The 22697-nt window shown below is 40.6% G+C and overlaps 1 protein-coding gene and 1 long non-coding RNA gene across 3 annotated transcripts in view; one reads left to right on the top strand and one right to left on the bottom strand.

The window, feature by feature from the left end:
• Positions 1-22697, top strand: part of TSPAN2 (tetraspanin 2) — a 230301-nt gene that overhangs the window by 113730 nt on the left and 93874 nt on the right. The window lies entirely within an intron of this gene.
• Positions 1214-20977, bottom strand: LOC130356560 (uncharacterized). Its single transcript, XR_008888920.1, has 4 exons — positions 20917-20977; positions 13644-13722; positions 9125-9220; positions 1214-1341 (listed from the first exon to the last, which is right to left on the bottom strand). It is a non-coding gene; the product is annotated as an uncharacterized LOC130356560 (long non-coding RNA).

Here is a 22697-nt window from a genome sequence, read left to right as displayed (position 1 = left end):
TATCTTTTGCATATCAATATATCAATACAATGTGTAAAGTGTTGACAGGGCATATGTGCTGTGTTATGAACAGCTGTGAGAGGATATTGGATATGTAAAGAAGGGGTCTAGGCATGCTTGGGCATGGCTAAGGGAGTGGTTAGGGCCATCGTTTAGGGTGTGGATATTGCGTGGCTGGGTAGGTTCCCACACTTTTTTTTCCTCAGGACTTAAAGGGGTTCTCCACCCCTAGACATCTTTTCTACTATCCTTTGGGTAAGATATCTGATCGCACAGGGTCCGGCAGCTGGACATCAATGGAGGGGATGTGACGTCACGACTACGGACGCCCGAATCCGTCGTTCTGAACATAAATTCGAAACGCCGGGGTGTTGTGCCAGAGATCGCCGGGGTCTGTCTACTGGGATAGGGGATAAGATGTCTATGGGCGGAGTACCCCTTTAACCCCTAATTCAGATATTCTACTCAGTACTTAGTTAAAGCACATTTGGCAGAGATTAAAGCCACCAGTCTTCTTGGGTATCAAGCCACAAGGTTTGCACACCTGAATTTGGGGATTTTCTGAGATTTTTCTCTGAAGATCCTCTTAAGCTCTGTCGGGTTGGATAGGGTACATTGGTGGATGCCATTTTCAGGACTCTCCAGAGAAATCAGGGCTCTGGCTGGGCCACTCAATAGATTTTTATTTTACCACAAGGTCACAATCTGGAAACTTTCCAAATTCTCTGTAGATATTAGGGATAGGTATATATCTAGTGTCTAAAATCACTACAGTCCCACAATATTATAGTATTTTCAGCCACGTACAGTACATACACAGTATATATCCACCATAAACTCATGGGTTTACTTTGTCTATTAGGTCATAAGTGGAGGATCACTATGTTTTTTTTTTGCCTCTATGTATAATGAAGTACATTATGCTTATTTACAAACAAATATTGCAAGTATTGCTATCGTCTTCAGTACCTATGTAAATTTTACCTTCATGACACTATGTTAGAATACTTAACAGATGTGGTATAATACATGACTGTTTTGCAGCAGATCTTGTCCTAGGAGTCTAAGAAGAAATTGCAGGGACAGCAGTCGATGGAATATTCCACATAACAGTCAGTTTAGTGTAGTGGAAAACTAGTTCCAGGAGACAGAATAATGGCGCTTTTCATGCACTGTACCACACAAAATACCCTTTATCCCTGCAATACTTTTGCTGTCTGTAGCTTGCAGAAATTCCATCACATTTTCCATCTCAGGATGCAGCGTGAGTACATATAGGCCAAATAAAAAAAAAGAGGCAAATACCTTGCTGTGCAGATCAGGAAGCGATAGTCTAATTACCTGCCGGATGAATGGAGGTTAGTGTCGGGAGTAAAGGAGGCCTACTATTAATGACATGGTATAATAATCCACTGTACGCTCGGCATCTAACATGACGGTTTTATTTCCAGTAAATCCTACAAAATTTATGAATTGTGAGAGCAGTCAGAGACCTGGTGGTACATGTCGAGAACACTCACATTTAAGCCCAGATTTTAAGGTGCACGTGTGAGTAAATGTTCTAAGATGAACATAGTGAATAAGATAAATACAGTGTTATATTTAGCCAGAATTAAATTATTCTTTAAGAAATTTCAAACCAGTGGTCTCTAAACTGTGGATCTCCAGATGTTGCAAAAAAAAAAAAATAAATAATAATAATAATAATAATAATGTTACTCAGTACAGTAATCCTGACCATGTACATCTAATTTTTATGCCTCTATCACCAATATTTATTATAAAAATACCTATTTTCATTATCTCACAGTGTTAGAAATCCTCTCAGGGAAGGGGGCGTGTCCCTCCTTGTGGTGGTGGGAGGTGATTCGTCTGTCTGCTTGTGCAGGCTACTCTATGAGTCATCTCTTGTCCATGACTCATGGACAAGTTGATGCTGCTGCAGGACTGGTTAGTGTCCAAGCAGGTATGGGGACCCCTAGTGGTGGGATTTTCAGGGTCTGTTATCTTCAATAAATATTCAAAAACTTTTAAACAACCATAATACAAAAGGTCTCTAATTTTCATCAGTAACAACATATAAAAAGTTTTTAGGATCTGACAGTGCCTAGTTAAAAGGCTATCCCATGACATACATCAATGAGTGAATGTGTCTGAAAAAACAAAGCAGAGCTTCTCATGGGATAGAAGTCTAGATAGTGGGATTATGGCCATCCATACAAATAAGGGATAGGGGAAATCTCGCTCACCTTTCGTGGTTGTCTGCCAGACACAACAACCAGTAGCAGCGTTAACCTGGGTTTCGGCAGTCAGGGATCCTCAGCAGAATGTAGAGACATCAAATGGAGGAGGAAAAAAACCACAGGTTCTTGGCGCAAACCGTCTCATGAATTCACAGTTGTATAACGTGTAGAATAGAAGTCCATTTATTAGATAGCAATACAAACGCGTTTTGAGGCCTTTGCTAGCCTCTTTCTCAATGTTAAAAATGGCATATACAAGCAGTGCAGACAGAGCTAAAAGATAATTGATTGGCACAGGTCTGATGTCAGTGCTTCTGCCAGAGATGCAGAGCAGTGATGTCCAATGTAAACAGTATTCATAGTATTACGCTTATTGGTGGGAAATTGTACCTGTAAATAAATATGCATAAATATATGTAGGCTAGTATTTCCATCCCCTGCCTCAGCGGCCTTTAGCGCTGTGCGGGTGAAAGTAGATTCATGTTACGATCAGTTCCGTGCCCAGTATGAACTGAGCAGTCTCCAGGCGCTGTCTGCCGAGGTTATGGCAGGCTGTGCGCGTATGTGAGTGAGCATTCGCTCGGGGGATATGTTGCTAGGGATGCTGTGGGTCGCACATGTGTGCGGTGAGAATAAATGATTTTCCATGGACATGCGAGTGTTATCTTGCAAAAGGCGCAGAACTTCACCTGCAGGAGGATGTTGGTACGGTTGCTGTAACTGGCGCATCAGCGCGGTGTAGGTAAATCACTGATCTTGGATATGTAATGATGCTGGGAGTTAACTGTATATATGTGTATAATTAAATAGAATAGAATGGATATATGACCATATTGGTTAGATTAATGCCCGATGGGGATAAGGGTAATATTAAAAAATAATACTAAATGCATATATGCCCATAATGATTAGATCCCAGAAGGTGGATATACAATGCAAGATCAATGCACATATAAGCATGATAAAAAGGCAGTGAAAAACTCAAGGTAGATATAAAATGGCAAGTGGATACAAGAATACAAAATATGTACACATACTACTAAGTAATAAAGGACATAATGGATAAAAAGAAAATAGATATAAAATACAAGATATATGCACATTAAATTAATTCAATGAACACAGTAGACAGATGTAGCTTAAATGAATTAAGGTAGGATGGTGAAGGATGCAAAATATTTATGAAAGGAAAGGAGATTTTAGGAATATAGTATAGACAGAACAGGAATGGTTTTATAAATGTATATATGTTTTTATCGGTCATGCCATGCTAATGCGGACAATACGTATCGACAGTACTTCGAACTGCAGATGGATGTAGCATGTTCATTTTGAAAATCCAAAAGGACTCCCGTCTCTTCAAGCTTTCAAATAGGTCCCGTGCATTTATAGGTATCTGTTCAATCGCTGTCACTTTGAACGCTGTGAAGTCTTTGTTGTGGCATTCAGTGGCGTGGCGCGATACACTGTGTTTAATAAATCCATGGTGTACGTTGTGGCGGTGTTTGTTCATTCTAGTTTTTAACTGTTGCATCGCTCTACCGATATACTGTAATCACATTCAATCAAATAAATGATGTAGGTGGGTGAACAGCACAATCTGGTCTTGATGCTGAAACTCTCTCCTGTACTGTTGCTTATATATGTGGTTGCTCCATGGTTTATCTTTATACATAACTTATATGTTTTCAATTGATATTTGTAGCAACCTGATTTCTCTTTTCCTCGGTGTCCAAAAATGGAAGGAATGCTTTCTATTGTTTTAGTCTTTTCTTTCAATCGACTTGGTGCGACGATACTCTTCACTGTCCTGACGCGTCTATACGTAAACTTTGGTTTCTCTGGTAATAGCTTGTTTAAAATGGGATCCAGGCATAGGATGTCCCAATGTTTTTCTATTGTTTTTCTGATTTTCAGATGTCCGGCTGAATAGTTGGTAATAAATTTGTATCTGTATTCTTTGTTCTCCTGTTGTTCCTGGTTGTCTTTTTTATCCGTCTTTCTTCCTGATTCCGGGTGAATTCCTCAGCGCCCTTTTGTAGGCTGCTTCGATTATGTTCCTTGGATAGCCTTTCCCAGCCAATCTTTTTTTGATAGTACCACTTTGTGAGATATAGTCTGTTGTCTTGGTGCAATTCCGTCTAATCCGATGGAATTGCCCATAAGGTATATTGTGTTTCCATTTTTTGAATTGGAAACTGTTAAAATCAAGAAGGCTGTTGCAGTCTAGATTTTTTTAAAAAGTTTTTGTAATGATCGTAGTGTCCTCAGCGGTCAATTCCAAGTCATGATATAAGATACTTTTTTCGGTGCATTTCCCAGAAAATTATTACAATTATTGTTATTCAGGTACTCTGTGAAATTTCCAAATTCTTCCTCTGTGCTGCTCCAGATGAATATAAGGTTATCAATGTACCTTTTATAGAATTTAATGTAATCCTTCCAAGGGTGCTCTGTATAAATGAATTCCTCCTCATAGCCGCCCATATATAGGTTGGCGAATGATGGGGCAAATTTCGTCCCCATCGCTGTGCCTGTTACTTGCAGAAACATCCTGTCTTGAAAGCAAAAATAGTTGTGGCTGAGGACAAATGTGATACTGTCCGTCACAAACTTTCTTTGTTCAACTGGCATTGACTTATCTTGGTCCAAAATCTTATAAATTATGTTAATTCCTTTATGGTGTGGAATGTTCGAATAGAGGGCTGTTACGTCTAAAGTGTCCCATTCCTTTCCTTTTTGGACACCTCAGAAAAGAGAAATCTGGTTGCTACAAATGTCAATTGAAAACATGTAAGTTATGTATAAACATAAACCATGGAGCAACCACATATATAAGCAACAGTACAGGAGAGAGTTACAGCATCAAGACCAGATTGTGCTGTTCATCCACCTACATCATTTATTTGATTGAATGTGATTGCAAGTTGCAGTATATCGGTAGAACGATGCAACAGTTAAAAACTAGAATGAATAACCACCGCCACAACGTACACCAGGGATTTATTAAACACAGTGTATCGCGCCATGCCACTGAATGCCACAACAAAGACGTTACAGCGTTCAAAGTGACAGTGATTGAGCAGATACTTGTAAATGCACGGTACCGATTTGAAAGCTTGAAGAGACGGGAATCCTTTTGGATTTTCAAAATGAACACGCTACATCCATTCGGTTTAAATGAAGAACTGGAAAATATTTAGTACATCACTTAAATCTACTGTATGTGCATCCACTATACACCTGGCAAATATCTAATACATACTTCAAATACCACTATCAAATTCATACCATCTGCGGTTCCAAATACTGTCGATGCGTATTGTCCGCACTAGCACGACATGACTGTTAAAAACATATATATATTTATATAACCATTCCTGTTCTGCCTATACTATATTCCGAAAATCTCTTTTCCTTTCATAAATATTTTGCATCCTTTACCATCCTACCTTAATTCATTTACGCTACATCTATCTACTGTGTTCATTGTCTTAATTTAATAGATCTTGTATTTTATATCTGTTTTCTTTTTATCCATTATGTCCTTTATTACTTAGTAGTATGTGTACATATTTTGTATTCTTGTATCCACTTGCCATTTTATATCTACCTTGAGTTTTTCACTGCCTTTTTATCATGCTTATATGTGCATTGATCTTGCATTGTATATCCACCTTCTTGAATCTAATCATTATGGGCATATATGCATTTAGTATTATTTTTTAATATTACCCTTATCCCCATCGGGCATTAATCCAACCAATATGGTCATATATCCATTCTATTCTATTTAATTATACACATATATAGTTTACTCCCAGCATCATTACATGTCCAAGATCAGTGATTTACCTACACCGCGCTGATGCGCCAGTTACAGCAACCCTACCAACATCCTCCTGCAGGTGAAGTTCTGCGCCTTTTGCAAGATAACACTCACATGTCCGCGGAAAATCATTTATTCTCACTGCGCCCATGTGCGACCCACAGCGTCCCTAGCAACATATCCCCCAAGCGAATTATCACTCACATACGCGCACAGCCTGCCATAACCTCGGCAGACAGCGCCTGGAGACTGCTCAGTTCATACTGGGCATGGAACTGATCGTAATACAAATCTACTTTCAGCCGCACAGCACTAAAGGCCGCTAAGGCAGGGGATAGGAATACTAGGCTATATATATTTATGCATATTTATTTACAGGTACAATTTCCCACCAATGAGTGGAATACTATGAATACTGTTTACATTGGACGTCACTGCTCTGCATCTCTGGCAGAAGCACTGACATCAGACCTGTGTCAATCAAATATCTTTTAGCGCCCCTTTTAGCTTTATAAACCACACTGTCTGCACTTGTATACTTGTCTGCTTGTATATGCCATTTTTAACATTGAGAAAGAGGCTAGCAAAGGCCTCGAAACGCGTTTGTTTGTATTGTATTATTAATTGCACTTCTATTCTACACGTTAACAACTGTGAATTCATGAGACGGTTTGCGCCGAGAACCTGTGGGAATTTTTTTTCCTCCTCCATTTGATGACATACATCAACAACTTGTCATTCTATATCATGGGGGGATTTATTATTGGTCCTTGGGTGTAGTTGTTTTGCTCTGGGTTTCATTTTTTTGCCATGGAAGTCATTTCCTGTGCCACTTTATTCTCTGTATGTCCATGTGGCCATTTTAGATTTGTAGTAAGAAGCCAATAAAGAAAGTTATGCTGGCTCAACGCTAGAGTTTTTTTTTTTTTTTTCTGGGGGGGGGGGGGGGGACGGGGACATTTATTAAAAGTTTTCCCAACATGTCATACATTTTGCACAAGTACACTTAAGAAGGCTGTGAGATTAAAAAGGTGTAAGCCTTTTTTTTTTCTAACGCTCTGCTTGGGGTGGTGTAGATTTGCAAATATAGGTTTGCACTGTGTTTCTGTGGTTTTATGCTATACGGTGTCCATTTAGGACATCGTCAGTCATACCTCCGTCCTCCATCAGGCAAAACAGCGTCCCGCCTCCTCCCTCGGACAAATCGCAGTCAGCCTCAGCTACGTCCTCTGTCAGGCAAAATAACATCCCGCCTCCTCCCTCACACCAATTGCTGTCATCCTTCAGCCACAACTCCCTCATTCGAAAGTCCCTCATCCAAAAAGCCGTCATGCCTCAGACGATTCTCCCTCAGACGCAACTTCCTGCCACATAGCAGAGCCGATGCTGCACAGCACTGTATAGCAGAGCCGACATTGAATAGCATGTACAGCCGATCCCGTATAGCCGAGAGCCGACACTGACTTGGCTCTGCTACACGGCATTAAGGTTTTTCGTCTGAGGGATGACAGAGTTTTGGATGAGAGACTTTAGGATGACAGGGTTTTGGATGAGAGACTTTAGGATGACAAAGGAGGGAGGAGGGAGTTGCGGCTGATGCCTGACGGAGATTGGTTCCGCCTCCCTTCACCCCCTTGGTTAAACTTGATGGGATAACCGTACTAACTATGTAACTATGTAGGTGAGGTATAGTTTGTGATGACAGTTGAAGGTTAAACTAAATTTGGCCTTATTCCAAGTTCTTTGGTTACTTGTTGGATCTCTCCTATGTGTATTGTTCTATCTCTGGGTCTGTGACATCACCTTTTGTATTTTTCTTGTGCTGTCACACTTTGTACATTATACTTATGTAGTCAGGGGCAAACACAGACAGCAGAGGGCCCCTGTGCAAAGAATGTGCATGGGCTCCCACTCCCCCTGCCCCCCCCCCTAAATAAAAGTACTATGCCATAAAATTGCACTGGAACTTACATTCATCTGCATTAGGTAGGCAGCAGTTCCCCCCACATTAGGTAGCATAGATTCCCCACATTAGGTAGCATAGTTTCCCCACATTAGGTAGCATAGCATAGTTTCCCCACATTAGGTAGCATAGCATAGTTTCCACACATAAGTTAGCATAGCATAGTTTCCCCACATTAGGTAGCATAGCATATATTCCCCACATTAGGTAGCATAGCATAGTTTCCTCACATTAGGTAGCATAGATTCCCCACATTAGGTAGCATAGCATAGATTCCCCACATTAGATAGCATAGCAGAGCATAGATTCCCCATAATAGGTAGCGTGGCATAGTTTCCCCAAATTAGGTAGCACCCCCCAACACACACACATACACTCACTCACACTCTCACATGGCCTGCACTACTTACATCTGCCAGCAAGGACTTCCTGGCAGAGGTGCGCGCTATAAGTGATGTCATGGCACCCACCATGCAGGACGTCGGCGGGTGCGATGACGTTACTCACCGTACGCACCTCCGCCAGAAAGTCCCCACAGGCAGATGTAAGTAGCAGTTCAGTGACGGGGCAAGACTGGTTGCCCCGTCAAATGTGCACCGGGTTCCCCGGTGGGGCCAGCCCAGTGTGTGACAGTGAGTGGGCCCGCTGCCTTTTCTGACTGATTGACTGACAGTATGTAGTCAGTCAATCAGTCAGCGAGCAATGTACAGTGGGGAGCCCCCAGCGGTCACACAGTGACAGACAGTCACTCACTGACCAGCTTAAAAAAAAAATATATAAAAGACAGGGCTGGCTGGGCCCTCTGAAGCTCCGGGCCCCTTACAGGAGTGTGGGTTGTGCCCCCCTGATGGCGGCCCTGTATGTAGTGACATCAAGGTGTGTGTTTTTTGTCCATAATGCTTTTGTGAACATAATGCCTATACTGTGACATCAGTGTATGAATTATTTTTAATTCTTGGGCTGTGAGTAGTTAAATGGGCACTGCTACCATAAAATAAATTTTTTTAAATAAATGATATAAAGTTTGGCTTCTTCACATAAAAAAAAATGACCAGCTACTTTACATTTTGTTTGTATTAAATATTTTACCTTTTTTATGGGTTAAATCATCCATAAGGTTCTTTCCACTAGGGTTCCCATACTATGTAAATCGCTGTTGTCCACCAATTTCTGTGCTCCCACCGACTGTGGCAAAGAAATGTTGTGCAATACATGTAAGATACAAATTGGTACAAATTGCGACAGAAATCTGGTGTACTTGCAAATTTAAATACATTTTCAGTAAATACTGGCTATGTTATTTGTATGGCTCATAGTGAAATGTTAGTGACTCTTGCAGTGTGATTGTAATCAAAATGGTGGACAACGCCTTTATTGGTCATAATGAATATGGCTTCAATGTAAGGGTTACGTGTAGGGTAATGGCCCCTTCTTCTTAACCAGACTGCCTACATGTTAGAGGTTCAGATATTACCTACCTTCAGGAATGTTTACATATGTATTTGTGTTGTAATGTGTATGTGTATACAACGATCAGTTATAACATTAAAACCTAGGACAGGGACGTGAATAAAATTTTTCTATCTTTTCACATTTGCCACCTGTCAAGGAGTGTCATATATTAGGAAACACATGAAAAGTCATTTCATGATATGCTGGATGCAGGAAAAATGGATAAATTACTTTAACAAGGGTCACATTATGAGGTCTAGATAACCGATTCAGAGCATCTAATGTGTGCATAGCAAAAGTGGCAAAAGTATTTCAAAGTTGGGCAAGAAATGAACTGGTGACAGGGTCATGTGTGCCTAAGGCTTATTGATATGTGTCGGGAACAAGGGTTGGACCAAGAGCTGATGTACCACAAATTTCTAAAAAAGAAAATATTCTATTTACGATAGATGGTCTGATGAATCATGTCTTGTTTTCCATACATGTGGATGGCTAGGGAGGGGTGTCACATACCTTGGAAATAAATGGTACTAGATGTTCTATGGGAAGAAGACAAACTGGTGGAGGCATTGTGATGCCTTGGGAAATGAGCTGCCTGGTAACCTTGGGTCCTGGCTTCCATATGAATGTTCTTGACTATATGCAAAAATGTTCACAAATAGTTGGAGCAACATGATCTGTCTGATGACTAATGTGAGAGACAAAGCAGCCGGCACTAACAGAACTAAGCCTAGAGGAAAAACGGAGATTGCAGCAAAACAGGGTCCAGACCAATAAGACCTACAGCGGTGGTGCTCAGCCCAACAGATGACAAAGCTTCAGCAGAAAGACAATGAAAAAGAGGCATCACTCACCATGCAGCGAACTTCTTTATTCAATCGGCGGTGACATCAAGCGATTAACAGGCAGGGGAGTGGGGTGGAGGAGGGGTGACCGGGACAAGTTGTTTTGTGCGCACTGCGCACTTCCTCTAGAAGGATGTGACCGGAGGTCACATCCGGCTAGAGGAAGTGCACAGCGCGCACGAAACAACTTGTCACATCCGGCTAGAGGAAGTGCGCAGCGCGCACGAAACAACTTGTCACATCCGGCTAGAGGAAGTGTGCAGCGCGCACGAAACAACTTGTCCCGGTCACCCCTCCTCCACCCCATTCCCCCGCCTGTTACCCGCTTGATGTCACCGCCGAGTGAATAAAGAAGTTTCCTGCATGGTGAGTGTCGCCTCTTTTTCGTTGTCTTTCTGATGATCTGTCTGATGTTGTGGAAAAACATATATTCCTTGAAAGTGGCATGATTTCTGAAGACTTGTCTTTGTAGGCCACTTTACATGGTCATTAATTAATCATTTGCAATTTAAAAAAAATAATAATATGTAAAATTACAATGCAATGGTTGAAAAAACCTGCAAACATAGACCATCCTCAGTGCTGCACTAGAAATCTGCTTTACACAGTAATGGTATTTTCCTGTCATTTTGTTCTTTTTTGGTAGACATGCACGTTATTTATTCAGAGATCGTAAGACTATAAAATAACTAAATAATAAACTGAAAAAAACCTGCAACAAAAGTAACTTGAAATTGGACTTACAAAACAACCGCAGCATAATTCTCCCCCAATGTATCACTGAAACAGTGGAGTCCATATTCGAAGATATGCTAGTACACATCTGGACAGTACTGGACTCACCGCCTAGACATCTGCAAAGTCACCAATGGAAGTCACCCAACATTTGTAGTGTAAAAAATAAAGCTTGGATAGCTGGTGTGTCATGTTAAAGGGAACCAGTCATGTGTTTATACTATATATTACGTGTGGCAATGTGTTATATATAGTAAAATCTTCATCCTCACCATCCCCGGTAGACGTTCCTGCCCGCAGGGATGGTGAAAATCTAAGGTTAAAAAGTCTCCCCACTGTCCCCCTTAGCAGTCCCCTGGGCAGTGAGCTCTACTTACCTAGTCCCGGTCTTCTCGGCTGTAATCACGCCCCCTCGGCTCTGGTTAGGGAGCAAATCAGTGATGCTGTCAATAATGCCAAGGGGAGTGATTACAGCCAAGAAGACCAGGACTAGGTAAGTATAGCTCCCCGCCCAGGGGACTACTTAGGGTGATGGCAGGGAGACTTTTTAACCTTATATCTTCACCATCTATGCGTGCAGGAAAGTCCTCGGGGGATGGTAAGGATGAAGATTTTACTATATATAATTTGTTGCCACATGTTATGTATAGTAAAATCACATGATTGGTTCCCTTTAATGTGTTATGTTCTCTCTGTTATGAATTCCGGGGATATTATTTTACACCATCCTTTTGGAATCGCCCTGTATATTTCCAAGATCTATGGGGGAGATTTATCAAAACGTGTCCAGAGGAAAAGTTGCTGAGATGCCAATAGTAACCAATCAGATTGCGTCTTTCATTTTTCACAGGCCTTTTCAAAAATGAAAGAAGCGATCTGTTTGGTTGCTATGGGCAACTCAGTAACTTTTCCTCTGGACACGTTTTGATAAATCTCCCCCTATATCTATAATGTACCGTATATATGAGGTATTTCTTCTGAAATGTTATATACGTCTAGCTTCCAGTCCAATGGATCGCAACTCTTCTGTGTTAATTCCACTATCTCTTTACTGTAAAATCAGAATGACCTTAAGCAGGCACATCGTGTACAGCTGCTAGAAAGGAGAGCTGGCGCCATCAGAATGTATTTGGTCAATTTCCAGGAAACAGGATCTGCAAATTAAATTAACCTATTCAAACCCAACTACATCTGCTAAGACTAGGATGCAACATGACTTTTTCTTCATAACAGGGTCTGATCTTCTCAAATTGTAATCTTGTACCATCAAGAATCGATCTTCCTGTTTAATAAGGGTAGTTTAGTTAACTTTACTTTAGATTGCTTAACTCTTCATACAGATATACTTAGTGACTTCTCATTGCTCATCCATCTCTCTATTAGTAGTGTAAACAGTGGGGGAGATTTAGAAAATTCTGTGTAAAGGAAAAGTGGTGCAGTTGCCCATAGCAACCAATCAGATTGCTTCTTTCAGGGGCGTTTTTAAAAATAAAAGAAGCAATTGATATATGTACATTTACAATGTATGCAACTGTGTATCAGAAGGACATAATCTAAAAGTACAAAACATCTGGAATATCCCTTTAAAGGGGTACTCCACTGGAAAAAATGTTTTAATCAAGTGGTGCCAGAAATATAAACAGATTTGTAAATTACTTCTATATAAAAATCTTAATCCTTCCAGTACGTATCAGCTGCTGTTTGCTCCACAGGAAGTTATTTTACTTTTGAATTTCCTTTCTGTGTGACCTCTGTCCATTTTAGGAACTGTCTAGAGCAGGATTGGTTTGCTATGGGAATTTGCTTGTACTCTGGACAGTTCCTAAAATGGACAGAGGTGTCAGCAGAGAGCCCTGTGGTCAGACAGAAAGGAAATTTTAAAAGAGAATAATTTCCTCTGTAGTATACAGCAGCGGATTAGTACTGGAGGGATTAAGATTTTTAAATAGAAGTAATTTACAAATCTCTTTAACTTTCTGGCACCAGTTGAGTTAAAAAAAATTTTTTTCCAGTGGAGTACCCCTTTAAATTCTACTCCAAAATGAATTAAAAAAGTGCTACATGCCATAATAAAGCAAAAGTGTATTCAAGAGTGTATATAACACTAGAAGTTGAATCCTGCTGCATTGCACAGTGATAATGTCTAACTTTAACCCTTCATGCTACAAAAGCACACTCCTATTGTATAACCTAATAAGTGCACCAATACATAAACTGTACGGCAGTGTCTCTCAACCAGCATGCCTCTAGCTGTTGCAAAGCTACAACTCCCAGCATGCCTTTGGCTGTCCCTGCATGCTGGGAGTTGTAGTTTACCCACAGTTGGAGGCATGCTGGTTGGAAAACACTGCCCTATCAGTACATAGTACAAACACTATATAGTAAGCAATATAATAGGTAACCCATTGGTAAAACAAGGCAGTATGAGGCGGAAAATATAAAGTGCAAGTGCATAAAAAAAAACACCAATGCATGTTTCAAATCCCTTCATTGGGGGGAAAGGGAGGTGGGGCATCAGGAAACCGAAACTTGCCTTTGGGGTGCATTCTTAGATAATATAAAGAATATACACTTACTCATTTTGCAGTAGAAATTAACCAATATAGGTCAGTTTACTCTGTATGTTCACTTCCATGCACAGTGAAATGCAAGAACCTGTTACAAAAAAAAATACTGTATAACGCAAAATTGCATTATTTGTGGGTTTCATTGCAGAGTTTATTGTTTCTGATTGAATTAAAAGTGAAAAATCTGAAACTAATCCCTGCACTTTCCACAACAGAAACATGACATATCAAAATCCACGTAGCAGGTCAATTCCTGAGTGTAAATAAGATTTGTTAACATCTCATCGATCTGCCTTGTTCTTAATTATGCAGTGGATTTTTCGGACGCAAAGCAGCGGGAACAATCCTTAGCACTTCTCACTCGTGTAAATTTACATTAATGAGACAGATAAACTCTGGATCTATCAAGTTGTTCAGCAAAAATAATCTTCAATACATCTTATATTTTGTATAATGTGTAGCAAAATCTGTAATTATACATTTTACTAGAGATTAGCGAACTTACAGTAAATTTGATTCGTCACGAACTTCTCGGCTCGGCAGTTGATGACTTTTCCTGCATAAATTAGTTCAGCTTTCAGGTGCTCCCGTGGGCTGGAAAAGGTGGATACAGTCCTAGGAGACTCTTTCCTAGGACTGTATCCACCTTTACCAGCCCACCGGAGCACCGGAAAGCTGAACTAATTTACGCAGGAAAAGTCAGAAACCGCCGAGCCGAGAAGTTCGTGACGAATCGAATTTACTGTAAGTTCGCTCATCTCTAATTTTGACCCATAGAAGTCAATGAAGAAAGTCCTCAATATTTCTGCAGTATAAGTTCACATGCTGCAGATTTTTCCTGTGTGTGGATGAGATATGTTAAGATCACATCCACTTATCAGGTACTGTAATATGCTGCAAAATCCAGAAAGAAAATTTGCAACATATCCACCCAATGTGAACATAACCTAATACAGACACGTGAATCCTGGGAAATCCACTGTACTGGGATTTTAAAGAGAGACTGAGTGCTTTAAACTCAACATTTGCAGTGTATCTGAGTATTTGAATTAAAGAATGCAAAAAAGTTGATGTTGAAAGCTGATACCTACAGCCAGTGTCCAGGATGGAGATATTTTGGTATTAGTGTTTCTGTACTGACCTGGAGAATAAAGCTAACATGTCATTTTTAGTACAGACTGAATGCTGTAAGAATATTTCTTACACCTTTCTCACAATATTTCTCACAAGTACCATCTCTGAGGGTCGGGGTAAAAGCTTCAGGCACAGCTCTCCCTCATATATGACTCGTGCTGTCAGATGGTAGAAAGTGAACAGCATCTCTGCCTAAGGTTATGTTCACACGGGCGGGTTACAATTGTGTTTCCTGCTGCGGGTTTGAATTGCCACAGGTGTTCTGTAATCTTATTTCCACATTGGAATAGCCTCAGAGGAAAGTCTGCAGCAGATAACATTGACCTCAATGGGGTCTGCTGCATAGTTTTCACTGTAAAAAATCGGCTGTGGAACACCTGCAGTGTTTATTTTAATTTGACTATGCTACAGGGGCTGTAAAGTTAGGGTAGTTGATAATAGTGTCTGTACCTGTGTTTGACGGTGGTCTCGCAATTCTTCTGTGATTTTTGCCCCAATATTTATTTTTAACAACATACAAAAGGACTCAAGTCTCAGGATTTCCCAGGTTGCAATGTGGCTGAGACATGACATCACTAGTCAGGTGTGCAAAGGGAGCCTGTCCTGCTTCAATGGGTGGAGCGACCGCTGAGTGGGAGAGATATCATTCTGCAACTAATTGTATTTTTGCAACAGCTGTAGGCACCCTGGTCAGAAAGCACTGGTCTTTTAAACGGAATGCAGCTCATTTGTGTTTCAATGGGTGGGGTGGCTGATGTGTGGAAGGGAGGAAAGTGTACAAAAAAGAAGGTTGCAGCAGCACTCTTGGTCAAAAAATGGAGGCTTTTACTTTTTGATGAAAATGTGTCCCCCAACCACCACGCCGAAATGGCCTCACTTTTCACCTCTGCTGGACATATAGCCCCTGACTGGGTGACATGCAGGATCCACTATCAATTAAAGCAAAAACTCCTGTGAACACGGAAAGGTGCACAAATAAAAAGGGTACCACTCCCCCTAACTTGCACAGTAAAAAATAAATAAATAAATAAAAATAGCCAACACAACTACCTAATACACGGGTGCACGCTGCTGTAGCAAATACAGAGTATACAAAAAAGAAGGTTGCAGCAGCACTCTTGGTCAAAAAATGGAGGCTCTTAGCGCACTTATTGATCAAAACGTATCCCCCCCATCCACCAAGTATACTTGCATTTATACTGTCACTTTTTACTGTATAATAATATTTATGTTTATCACAATTTTGAGATACAAGTATGTATACGTACACTTCATTGTATATATGTATATAGCGTTTGGCATGCACTTTTTTTTATTTGGATTATATAATTGTACCTTGCTTTTTGTATTAATTGCTTGCTAATTGAATTTTGCATGTGCCTCACATAAATATGGGTCCATTTTGTCACTATGTATACTTGATACAGACAGGGAAGACAGCCGAAACGTTGCATCACTTTCTATGAGGAAATAAACTTCACGTTGCTTCACTTGAATTGGAGTGCTGTGGGATATACCTATTGTCCTATCTACTACTGCTGCCAGTGACCAGGGCTGTGACTGGGCCCGCTTGCACCCGCATCACCTTGGATATTTAAAAGGGGTACTCCGCTGCTTAGAATTTGGAAAAAACTATTCCGAACACTGGAGCCGGTCTGAGGTGGTTTTTTGCGCCCCCGTAGATCCATGCGTCCGCTCTTCCTCCAGCTCTCCGAACATTTCCGAAGCTAGAGCTGGGGCAAGGGGAGGAAGGAGGTACACGCCCCCTCCCTGAGCTCGGCTGGACGCAGATCTCCACGGCACGCCCCCTCCCTCATGTCCCCGAGCATAGGACGTAAATCTCCACGGCAGGTCCCCTTCCACATCTCCCCTCCCTGAGGACGTAGAGCAGTGCTCCCAATGAGCTCTATGTGTAAAGGGGGACATACTGCTCTTTAGCCCATGCAGTAAGTCCTCCTTTAGCCTGTACAGTATGTCCCCTTTAGCCCGTGCAGTATGTTCCCCTTTACACATAGAGCTCATTGGGAGCACTGCTCTATGTCCTCAGGGAGGGGAGATGAGGGAGGGGACCTGCTGTGAAGATCTATGTCCTCAGGGAGGGGGCGTGCCATAGAGATCTGCGTCCAGCCGAGCTCAGGGAGGGGAGATGAGGGAGGGGCCGTGAACTTCTCTCTCCCCTTGCTCTGCCCTCCCCCAGTTCTAGCTTCGGAAATGTTCGGAGAGCTGGGGGAGGAGCGGACGCATGGATCTACGGGGGCGCAAAAAACCACTTCACATCAGCACCGGGAGCTTGTGACGCCATAGCTTCGCCCCCTCATGATGTCACGCCCGCCCCCTCAATGCAAGTCTATGGGAGGGGGCGTGACATCCGTCACGCCCCCTCCCATAGACTTGCATTGAGGGGGTGGCGCTTGACATCATGAGGGGCGATGCTATGACGGCACGGGCTCCCGGCGCCAGCTCCAGCGTTCGGAACAGTTTGTTCCAAACGCTGAGAAGCGGAGTACCCCTTTACTGGTTGTGCTGCTCTTGCTAGTTTGTGCATAAATGGGAATGAACCTATATAAATATTCATGAATTGAATTTTAATTAAGATAGAAAGTAACTCTGTAATATTACTTTGAGAAATGCCCATCACATATGTGTCTTATTTTAAAACTGGACACAGAAAAACAACCTGACTAATTCTCTTAAAATACATGGAAGAACACTGACACAACATCTTGTGTTTTGCAACATGCATGAAAGTTTTCCAAAATGTTACTAAGGAATTTATCTTGGCTATGTTTTAATGTCCTTTGAGCTTCCCAGATGTACTATTTTTATAATTGATACTGATCTAAAAGGATTCAAAAATCCTAAAACATTTCTCTACGAATTGACTGTAGAGACTCCCTTATTAGTTCATAGTCTTCAAATTGTAATCCCAACCGTGCCGAAATTTATAGTCCGTTATAGATGGATACTCATCTCCAAACATTGAAGAGATGTTGGTGTTGACAAGTTCCTGGAGTGAATTTAAATCCACGTGTTGAGAAAGGAGTCTGGAGAGCAATTAAAACAGCGCAACAGTCATTTTAACATCAACTAAAGTTTAGGATGACGTAACAGAGATGCTAAAAATGCTTCATTCCCAAAATCAGATGTTTAAAATTGTAGGGAAAAAACAGAGCTCTCGATTCCTCACACTGCCCTTCTATCCATAAAAACTGTGTTTACTGCTAGTGTGAAAGTCAGTTGGAAAAAAAGGTTTGAAAATGTATTTGGCTTTATGAAGTTTCAGTAAAGTCCGTTAGTAATTATGGAATTGCAGTTAAATTATCTTCTGGCACCGAGTGCACATGAAATTAAACTAGCATAACATTTGTGCAAGATATTCCAGATCCGAAATCTAGCAAAAGTCTGAGTGTAGAAGGCTTGGTATAGAGTGATAGGTGGAAATTCCTGTTGGTGAAGTAAAAACTTGTAAAGTTCTGTCCTAAAACTTGTAAAAATGTCGTAATGGAAGGAGTTATTCTCATGCGGTATAAAACGTACTCGGCAGGGGTTAAAGGGGTACACCGGTGGAAAACTTTTTTTTTTTTAATCAACTGGTGCCAGAAAGTTAAACAGATTTGTAAATTACTTGGATTAAAAAAATCTTAATCCTTCCAGTACTTAGAAGCTGCTGAATACTGCAGAGGAAAATTATTTTCTTTTTGGAACACAGAGCTCTTTGCTGACATCACAAGCACAGTGCTCTCTGCTGACATCTCTGTCCATTTTAAAAACTGTCCAGAGTAGGAGAAAATCCTCTTAGAAAACATATGCTGCTCTGGACAGTTCCTAAAATGGACAGAGATGTCAGCAGAGAGCACTGTGTTCCAAAAAGAAAATAATTTCCTCTGTAGTATTCAGCAGCTAATAAGTACTGGAAGGATTAAGATTTTTTTTTAATAGAAGTAATTTACAAATCTATTTAACTTTCTGGCACCAGTTGATTAAAAAAAAAAAAAAAAGTTTTCCACCGGCGTACCCCTTTAACTATGACCTACTTGGTTTTCGTGCTGCCTTCATATTATGAGCTTCATTCCAGTGCTATCCAGTGCTGTATTTATGTATTTATATATGCTTGGTTCTGCTGCTGTATATATATGTTGACTCTGGTTGTTATGCACAAAGTTCTGGTGCATTAAACTTGATTCTGATCTTGTATCCATCCAAGTTTTTTGGGGGTTTTGTGGGAGGTGGTGTTTGGCATAAAAATGTTGCTATGTCTATGGTATTAAAAATGCACATGTAGAAACACAAGAAAGGGGCGGTGTGAATGTATTCTGTTGCGAACCAGTTTGTATTCTAGCCTAGTTTAGATAATTTGTAGCAGTTTAATGCAATATTATTTCTTTACATCCACATAAATATTGGAATCTTGGAATTTAGAATGTTGTAATTTTGTAATTTTTTCCATTATAAAAGTATGGGGGAAAAAATCCTATTACTATTGGCACCAGCGTGAATATTTGTGTAGGCCAGTTAATGGAGTTTAAAACTTTAAACTCCATACCTGAAACTATACATTACACTATACCCCCTAATTGAAAAAAGAAATGCCCCTACTGTCTCCCCTTAAAAATTTATAGACATGGAAAAAATTGATGGAACCCTTCTGTTAAACACAGAAAAACCTACAATACTCACTGCAATAACTTAAAACTGACAAAAGTAACAAATGTGTAAAGAAACTAAAAACTAAACAATTAAAATCAGATATTGCTTCTGAATTGTGGTTCACCAGAATCATTTGGAAAAACAAAATAATGATACTAGCCTAGACCAAAATAATGGTACCCTGAAACTGATCTGTAACTCTCAATGTGACTTCTGGACTTCTACAGTAATGCCACAGTGTTGAGGATTTTGCTGCAGAAAAGCAATTAAGTTATTATTATTTGAAATAGAGTTTTTTTTTTTTTTTTTGTTTTTTTAAGGCTGGTTCCTGGAGTTCATGCTGTCCTAGACACTTTGAGTGCTGATGCACCTCCTAGCCCCCCCCCCCACCCCCTGCTTTTTTAATACTAAGTATGGGGGAAAAGGGAGGGTCAACAAAAAAGGTCAACCTTGTAGATTGTTACTTGTAGGTAGGATCCCCTTGTAGAAGGTTTGTCCTGGGTAGGTAGAGCCCCCTTGTGGGAAGTTTGTCCTAGGTAGGCAGGTAGGACCCCCTTGCAGGAAGTTTGTCTCAAGTAGGTAAGTCGGACCCCTTTTAGAAAGTTTGTTCAGGTAGGCAGGAACCCCTTGTAGGAAGATTGTCCCAAGTAGGTTGGCCCCTTGTATGAACTTTGTCAGTAGGCAGATATTGTGTTTTTTTTATTGACTTTTTAACCTGTTGTGCCTAAATGTGTGACTTTTTACAAATGCTGTCCACAGCCAATTTTGTAAGCCAGGTGTGGTCTGGTGTAGTTCTGCAACAAATTGAGTGCTTTACGACAAATTGTGCAACAAATCGGATATGATAAATTCATGACCACTGCAAAAAGTTAACTAAATGATGGCATAGCTACACAATTTTAGAAAAAAAGCATGAATGTAGCAGTTGCAGAAATTTCTACAAGTCTGCTTCATGGGAATTAAACCCTTATGATTAAGAATACATTGATTCAGGTGGTGGCATTTCCATGTATGAAGCTATTTAATAACTAGAAGTAAAGGTAGAAAGATGTAAATATTTCATTTTGTTACACTATATTTATTGCTCCATATAAAATGAGGTTTCAAGTGATTTATTAATTCAGGTTTAAGCAGCCCTGAGAGTTAGGATACAAAAACAGAATGGTGAACATCTGGTTTTCCTACTACAGCTAATTCATAAGAAGCTAAAACTTAGTTCTACACACTAAAAGCCTCCTACTGTTTCTTCTTTGCACACTTATGTCTTATTAGTATAAAGTATATTAGAAAAATATCACACCCATGCTTTCCCACAGGAGCTGTTCTTTTTTTGGCTATTGCTTTGTCTCCCATGTCTATGAAGTCTATGAAGATGTCATTGTAAAAGGAAAGATGTTCATTTCATGGTACTTTAAAACTGTTATTTAAAGGGGTACTCCAGCCTTTTTTTTAATCCATTATTCCCGGGCTGCCACTATTAAAATGATAAACTTTAACTTACCTTCCGCGGCTCCCCTGGTCCTGCTGGAATTGTTCTCCCGTCCACTGGCCCTGGTTTTCTTCCTGGTTTGGCAAAAACCCAATTAGACCAAAAGGGGACTATAGAGGCCAAGGAACACAACTAATTACCTAACCCCAAGGCCGTAGCCTGGGGTGCAAAACACCTCTAAATAGTACCAACTAAAACATAACTTTTATTATATATCCAATTAAAATAAAATTAATGTAAACCCAGTGAGATAAATATTAAAAATGGGATGTCAGGTAGGTTAGTGCTTGTGAGATCTGAGCATCATTGCTCCACTGTCAAGGGTTCTGCAGTAGCCCTGTGCACCTACTCTAACACCAACTAAAAACACTAGATTGCCGCCTTACATGTTTCGCCGTCTCCACGGCGTTTTCAAGAGGCAAACTGTGGTTTGGGGTTTGGGGCCCTACATGTCACACTGCAGGTTAGCTTATCGCCATCTGCAGCGATGTCACGCCTCGGATATGCAATGTGATGTAACGGGCCCAGGCACCAGGAAGAAGCTGGGCCTGTTACATGATACTGCCACTCAGCCTATCACCTATCAAGGCGGGACATCGTTGCAGCCAGCGATAAGCTGACCCACAGTGGCACGTTTCAGGCCCCAAAACCAGGAAAAAGACCAGGGCCAGATAAGAAACTAAGATGGAGGTGAGAAGTTTACCATCTAGATAAAAATAATAATAATAATAATAATAAAAATAGGGTGGTAGTTGGCAGGGTGAAGATGGTCCTTGTTGGTCTACAGAAAGATGTAAGGTGGGAATGCGACGTGTCAGCAAATTTCTTATAGTAAGCAGTTATCAAGCCATCCGGCCAAAGTGATTTACTCAGCTTCAGTCTAGCAAGGGCAGTGGCTACTTTATTGGACATAAAAGGTGCTCTAGCAGCGGAGGAAAGAGAGGGAAGAGAAATAGATGAGAGATAAGAGAAGAGCAATGTGGGGAAGACAGGAGGGCAAGCAGGTTTAGAGTATAGTTGAGCATAGAAGGAGTGGAAAGCTTAGCAAATGTGGTCAGGTTGGGAAGTACAGAGACCAGGACACAGCTGAAGGCTTTTGACATGGTTAAAGAGATCGTTTTCTTAAAGGGGTACTACGGTGGAAAACATTTTTTTTTTTTTTTTTTTTAAATCAACTGGTGCCATAAAGTTGAAGAAGATTTGTAACTTGCTTCCATTAAAAAATATTTGTCCTTCCAGTATTTATTAGCAGCTGTATGCTACAGAGGAAATTCTTTTCTTTTCTGTCTTTGTCCACAGTGCTCTCTGCTGACACATGATGCCCATATCAGGAACTATCCAGAGCAGGAGAAAATCCCCATAGCAAACCTATGCTGCTCTGGATAGTTCCTGAAACGGACAGAGGTGTCAGCAGAGAGCACTGTGGAGAAGAAAAAAAAAAGAAATTTAAAAAGAAAAGAATAAGATTTTTAAATAGAAGTAATTTACAAATCTGTTTAACTTTACGGCACCAGTTAATTAAAACAAAAAAAAGTTTTTCACCGTAGTACCCCTTTAAGCAAAGAAGCCAACAGACGGTCAGGTTTATTAGAAGACTTGTAATAAGTTGCTTTAGTCCAATAAATTACTTTTTACACAGTGTGGTACATAAGTGTGTCCAGCTGCATCCTGGTTTCATTAATGGCTTTATATAACTAGGGAGAAGGATCCTGTTGATAAGGTAATGACATTCGAGCCAACTTGGCCTTCAGCGCCACCTGTTTTGGTTCTCTCTCTTTTAATGCCCATTGTCA

Source organism: Hyla sarda, chromosome 2, assembly GCF_029499605.1.
Source record: "Hyla sarda isolate aHylSar1 chromosome 2, aHylSar1.hap1, whole genome shotgun sequence".
Lineage (NCBI taxonomy): Eukaryota > Metazoa > Chordata > Amphibia > Anura > Hylidae > Hyla > Hyla sarda.
This window is presented reverse-complemented; position numbering and strand designations above follow the sequence as displayed.